Raw genomic sequence first — 7,500 nt, forward strand, 5'->3', positions numbered from 1 at the left:
GTAGTGAGGAGTGATCGGTAATGAGGAACAGTCGAAGATTACGATGATGAGAAATGGTCGATCATGAGGAATAGCTTTCGGCCAACGACACCAAAGTCAGCGGACTCTAAGGGGATAATGTGAAAACCTCGGAATCTATGAAGGTTTTTCCCCTAGTCGTGGAGAGATTAGAGACTGGTCCTCCAAGACCCCCACATATGTGAGGAATATATGGTAATCCAATGAGTCACATATTTTTAAGACTCCATGGGTTTAGACCGAGCGCCCCCGCATCCCATACACTGAGCAAGGGAGCCGCCATATTACTGCAAGTCAAAAAACAATAGCTTTTTCAACCCCAACAAATTTAGTCGTGTAGCTACGTGCAAAAGTCTGCTCGTTCGTGGGCACCCGTACACAGGTATCAAGCTTAATAAGTAACTGCCGTAGACACACGGATCCATTATCACGTGAACATCATGAGGGCGAAGCAAACAAGCCGGGACGAGACATCAAAAATAGAATAACATTACGAGGACTCGAGCGAACTCCACATAAAAAATATGGTCAACAGGACAAGACGCAGATACAGAAAATAGAGGCGCAGCATGACGTCAAAGTGTTGAAAACATCTAGTGACAAAGTGACGCCACGTGACGGACCAACAGAAGCCAAAAAAGAAGTCACGAGTGCGAAAACAACTAGTAGTTCAAAGCGATCGCAATATATATCATAACATACCAGTCCGGGAACCAGAAAATAACTCGGGTGGCAGGTAGAAAAAGATCAAAGTGATAAATACAGTGTTGAAAGTTTGCTGGGTCACGGGAAGGTCCTGATGCAGGTATCTTTCAAATTAGTGAAAAATAAATTATATTATATTCCTAACAACTGTTAAGGGTGTAGCCGGATGAGCTCCCATATCAGGAATAAAAGACGCTCAGTGACAGACAAAGGCGGACTAGAATACGGAGTTGCATCCAGTATCAATGATTTTTTTTATAGCACATCTTGATAAGCTCGGCTGAAGTGATTTAGTGCCTCATCTTGATGGAATATAGTGGACGGGAATGTGCTATGGATAATGTGGATAGGATTAGGGATTATTTCTAGATTTATGTGTGGCTATATAATGGATCAAATATTGTATTTGATTAAGTTAATTTTGGAAGTAAGAATTATATAATGAAATAATTATAGGTTTGATTTTCAAGTTTGCAGAATGATATGACTGAATACATATAGGTTTGATTTTCAAGTGTAAGGATATATTTAAGTTATTTTAGAAAGTAAGGAATTATTAAATTACTTTTAAGAAATCTCAGCTCGACGGAAGTGTGATTTAACAGAGATGAAGATAATTAATTTCCAGTGGATCGTAAGAATAATTTTGTGTTTGTATAATGTATGTATTCATTAAGCATTTTCTAGGATAAGTTTTTGCTTGATTTAGATACTGCTTATTGAAATTAATTTAGTATTATAATTGCTTGATTAAGTTAAGATATTTTTCTGACCATTTTCCTGATATGCACTCATTTACTTTTTAATGGAGGTAATCTTAAGTTTTAACTTAGTAATTGTGTAAGAACATTAACGTAGTATTTTAATTGCTTGGTTTAAGTATTTTATCTTGCTTAAATATAATTTCACAATTTTTTGTAATGCAATTTCTTTACTTATAACAGAAACAATTATTTTTATGATTTCAGTAATTGCATGTGAAAAAAGGAATTCTTTTACTTATTACTTATAATTATTCTGAGTATTGATACTGTTTGCTCTAATTTCATAATTAATAACAGCTTGCTTAAGTTGAAAATTATATTGCAGTTTGCATGATAACACTTCGAGTAAAGTGGCAAGTTACTTGTTAAAATTAACAGATGGATATTCAAGGTGGTATAGTTATTGTATTGGATTATAACAAACTCAGATGTATTATTAGCATATCAATTTATGTGATTGGCGTTACATTTTGGCTATATAATATTTTTTCAATTGATGAATAATGTAATATTTTTTAAAAGGTTGTTAACTTTTCCACACACTTATCTTAACTAATTGATACAAGTTTGATGAGTTAAATCTGTGAGAGAAATGTGATTAAAATGAGCTATAAAGATTATGTCAAAAGCTGAGGAGATAATATATAAATACTAATGAAAAAGGGGCAACAGTCTAACGTTGCATGGTCCTTCTTGCAAAAGCATTGGCTCTAATTAAATGTGTGTCAAGAGACGAAAGAACAGGTCGATGTAGGTAAGGTCTTGGGCAGCAAGAAGGGAACGAAAGAATGTTTATTATGATTCTTTAATTGCATTCAACACCCCCCCCCCCCAAAAAAAAAAAAAAAAAAAAAAAAAGTAGAATAGAAAAATCAACGTTGGTATATTTATTGCAACATAATTTTTTTTTTTTTTTTCTCAGACATAACCGATTGTGGAATACTTAATAGGGCCAATAGGCGTGTTACTCACTCTGTTATCTTTGCCTTGGGTGTAATGTTATTATCTATATGTATTAATTGTTAACTTTCTCTCTCTCTCTTTCTCTTTCTGTCTCTCTCTCTCTCTCTCTCTCCTTTCTCTTTCTGTCTCTCTTTCTTTCTCTCTCCCTCTTCTCTCTTTCTCTCTCTCTCTCTCTCTCTCTCTCATAATGCAGAGTTCCTAATTGATCTTAAGTATCATTAATTAAACTGGGCAGTTGTTAGGAAATTCAAAGCCTGCTAAAATTGCCCACGTAATCTCAATCATCCTTTTGAGAAGACAATGCTTTGTTCCAAAATATCACGATATTCATAACTTCCATTGATAAGGTCACTCTCCTTTTTATAAGATATTTTAGAAGACTTCACAAAGAGTGCTTGAGACTTGTGATTGGTCGAGATTCCACAAGAGGCGCTTAAAACAGGAGCTGTGATTGGTCGAGATTCCCCAAGAGGCGCTTGAAACAGGAGCTGTGATTGGCTACTGAAGATCCGTAAGCGAATGGCGGCGATACAGGAAGTTAAGGCGGGTATACAACGCCGAATAAAAGGGAAAAGAGTAAAGAAAAGAAAGAAAGAAAAAGAGAGAAAAGAAAAGAAACGATAGTGTATACGAGGCGAGAGAGAGAGAGAGAGAGAGAGAGAGAGAGAGAGAGAGAGAGAGGGAGAGAGAGAGAGAGAGAGAGAGAGAGAGAGAGAGAGAGACAGAGACAGAGACAGAGACAGAGACAGAGAGAGAAGAGAAAGAGAAACAGAGACACAGACACAGACAGAGGCAGACAAACAGAGAATTCACCAAATCAGTACACAGCAAATTCCACATTTCGCAAGGTTTTAAAATCACACAACCATTACAAAGACACGAGGAAAGTGCGAGACAAATTCAGCCATTCTCTTGTCAACATGTGAACTGAATAGCTTTTGATCTGTCTCAATAAAACACCGAAATCTGTGACGGAATCAAGCGAATGTTAGAAGGGTCAAAAAGAAAGAAATATTAAAACTGAATCTATTCTGTTTGGATAAAAGAACGTTTTCAAGAGTACGTGTCACATTTTTTTTTTTTTGTATTTGTTTATTTTCTACTTCTTAATAATAATAATAATAATAATAATAATAATAATAATAATATAAATAATAATAATAATAATAATAATAATAATAATAATAATAATATTGACAATAATAATATAATGATACTACTATTACTACTAATAAAGGTAATAATTATAATAATGATAATAGTGATAATAATAATTGATAATAAGTAAGTAATATAATAGATAATGAATACCAATAAATAATAATGTTATAAATAACAATAAATAATGAAATAATAAATGTTAAATAAAAACAAAATAAATTAATAATAATGATAATCTCAAAATAAATCTTAATGATAACCACATAATATATAAATAATGTTAACGATCTCATAATAAAAAAGTGACTGATCTCATAATGAATAAATAATGATAATTATCTCATAATGAGTGTATAATAATAATAATAAATGAATAATATCATAAACATATAACGATAATGATCTCATAATACATAAATGATAATTATTTCAAAATCAATAGATTTTAATCGCTGTAGGCCTACTTAAGAAGCGTCTCGGAGCATGCGTGAAAAATCGCTCGACTCAACTATGAAACTTCTTGGTCAAAATTGATTGATTATTTAAAATCATCTGCCGCGTCAACAGCTAAGGTCATTCGCGAATAATGACCTTAGCTGTTGGCGCGGGGGATAATTCTAAATGACCAATTAATCAAATGAACACTGTATGGGTGTGGTATTTCCACAAAACCGCTAGACTGGAGTTAAAAACCGCTAGACAGAAGCGTACAAGCTCTTCTTATTTTTTTTCCCGGCCAAAAAGGAATATAAATAATCGCTAAATATCACACTTTCAAAAACTTTTCTTCCGTTAGATCATAACTCAAAAACTCTGGATAGGGAACTTGGTCGCGAACTGTATATCGGTTTGAAAGTCTTCTATGCGTGAAGCTTCAAGTTCGACGCCGTGGTTCGCGGTTTCGAAACTTGATCGAACCTTTTCTTTTTTTTTCTTTTCTTTCTTAGAGATCGTTTATAAGTGATAAGTGCAGAAGTCACTCTAATCGGCAATAATACATGATTCAGTTCGATTATATATGGATTCAAAAAAAGGTAATTAGGATGTGACATGTCGACCTGGTTCGCTTGTATTCGAGTTTTATTTGATTTGAATTGTTATTGCTGTGAACAGCTTTCCATTTACTATCGCAATAAGTACAAGTGTTCAATAACTTCCTGACAGTTGCATAATGATAATTATATTCATAATGGCATTTCGAATTTAGTTTATGTAATTATTATTTGACAGGGATATTATGCTATATATACATATAGTTCATATGTATATATATACATGCACACATGCATACATATTTATACATACTTATAAAAAAAAAAAGACAAGATCATTGCTATAATTTATATTCTACTGGTTATAAGCAGAAAACCAAGTGAGTACAGTGTTAAAATATCTAAAACAATAACTTACTCAGCGTAAATATGATATAAAAAACACCCTCCTTTATTATCTCATGTTATTCTTATCACGATGACATGACCGAGAAAAGTGAAATGCGGATTAATTAAGAGGTATTTATTTTATTTTTATTTATTTATTTGTTTGTTTATTTGTTTATTTGTTTATTTATTTATTTATTTATTTATTTATTTATTTATTTATTTATTTATGTGTTTGTTTATTTATTTATTTTCTTATTTATTTGTTTATTTATCTATTTATGTATTTAATAATTTATTTATTTATTTATTTATTTGTTTGTTTATTATTATCTCATTATTATTATTTTTATAATAGCGATGTAACGGTATGCTTAGTTATTTGATAACTTAGTAGCTTATGCAATTGATAGGATTTTAATTGATTCTTATGATATCATAGCGACTTCGTGTAAATGCATAATGCTCTTTGCGTTTTTTTTTTTTTTTTTTTGTAAGATAATACGAGATCATAATCGAAAGAAACAAAAACAAGAACAAAACAAAAAATATATACATCATTATTATTATTACTTTATCTATTTATTTATTTATTTTTTTAATCACACATTAAAAAGTTGAACAAGAATAATAGGGAGAAAATACCAGTAAACACACACGCGCAAAAAAAAAAAGAAAAAAAAGGAAAAAAAAGAAAAAAAAAGAGAAAGAAAGAAAAAAAAATATATAATGATAATAATAATAAAAAATAAATAAATAATGAAAATCTATTACTAGTGATAATAGATACAAGACTGAAAAAGGGTAATGGGCCAGAAGATATAGATTCTAATTGGTTTAGGGTTAAAGATGATTAATAAATGGCGGATAAAGGGGATAAGGGATCAATTTACGGATTTTGGATATTTCTATTAACGATTTCTGTAAAGGATATCATTCAAATATATATCAACTGTTAGAGGGAGGTAAGGGTAGGAGGCAGGAGAAGGTAAAAGGCGGAGGAAAGGTAAGGGGAGAGGAAACGTAAAAGGCGGAGGAAAGGTAAGGGGAGAGGAAAGATAAGAGGCAGAAGAAGGTAAAAGGCGGAGGAAAGGTAAAAGGCAGAGGAAAGGTAAAAGGCGGAGGAAAGGTAAGGGTAAGAGGAAAGGTAAGAGACAAAGGAAGGCAAGAGTAGGAGGTAGGGCAAGAGACAGAAAAAGGTAAGAGGCACAGGAAGGTAAAAGGCAGAAGAAAGGTAAGAGTAGTAGGTAAGGAAAAAGGCAAAGGAAGGTAAAGTGGGAAGAACCAGTGTGAAAGCCTTTTTTTTTCTTCTTTTTTTTTTCTTTTCTTTTTGAATAGGAACAGGAAATCTAAAATCTGGAGTAGTAAGCTAATATTCCAAGTGGGGTTTAGAGTTGACGTGGGAGGTTAAATTGGGTGCATAAGAGCTGAAATAACGAGAATCAGTGTTATAGAACATCATTTGCTGTTAATGGTCTCTCTCTCTCTCTCTCTCTCTCCTCTCTCTCTCTCTCTCTCTCTCTCTCTCTCTCTCTCTCTCTCTCTCTCTGTTCCCCCTTTCTCTCCTTCTCTCTCTCTCTCTCTCTTTCTCTCTCTCTCTCTCTCTCTCTGTACTAGCCTCCGGGCTAGTACAGTGGTAACGTGTCGGCCTCTCATCCGAGGGGTCGGCGGTTCGCCCGGAGGTTACTGCTGTGGCTGGGCACCACGGCGGGCAAGGACTCGGTTCAGCCGAGTCAGCAGCAGCTCACACACGTGAGCAAAATCAAGCAGACAGTATGTCACACCAAGAATATCCATTGTATCAAATGGAATCCAAACCAAACTATTTTAGCCTCCAGGCTAGTACAGTGGTAACGTGTCGGCCTCTCATCCGAGGGTCGGCGGTTCGCGCCCCGCCCAGGCGCGAGAAGTTGCAACTGTCGCCCGGAGGTTACTGCTGTGGCTGGGCACCACGGCGGGCAAGGACTCGGTTCCGCCGAGTCAGCAGCAGCTGACACACGTGAGCAAAATCAAGCAGACAATATGTCACACCAAGAATATCCATTGTATCAAATGGAATCCAAACCAAACTCTCTCTTTTCCTTTATCTCTCTCTCTCTCCTCTCTTTCTCTCTCCCTTTCCCCCTCTCTTTTTCTCTCTCTTTCTCATCCTCCCCCCCCCTCTCTCTCTCTTTCCCTTTCTCTCTCTCTTTTCCCTTTCTCTCTTTCACTCTCTCTCTCTCTCTCCCTTTCTCCTCTCTCTCTCTCTTGCCTCTCTCTCTCTCTCTCTCTCTCTCTCTCTTTCTCCCCCCCTCTCTCTCTTGCCTCTCTCTCTCTCTCTCTGTTCTCTCTCCCCCTCTCTCTCTCTCCCTCCCTCTCTCTCTCTCTCTCTCTCTCTCTCTCTCTCTCTCTCTCTCTCGCTCTCTTTCCCTCTCTCTTTCTCTCTCTCTTTCTCATCCTCCCCCCCCCTGTCTCTCTCTCTCTCTCTTCTTTCCTTTCTTTTCGACCTTGAAGACTCCCATTGGCAGATT

This window comes from Penaeus monodon, chromosome 7, assembly GCF_015228065.2.
Source record: "Penaeus monodon isolate SGIC_2016 chromosome 7, NSTDA_Pmon_1, whole genome shotgun sequence".
Classification (NCBI taxonomy): Eukaryota; Metazoa; Arthropoda; class Malacostraca; order Decapoda; family Penaeidae; genus Penaeus; species Penaeus monodon.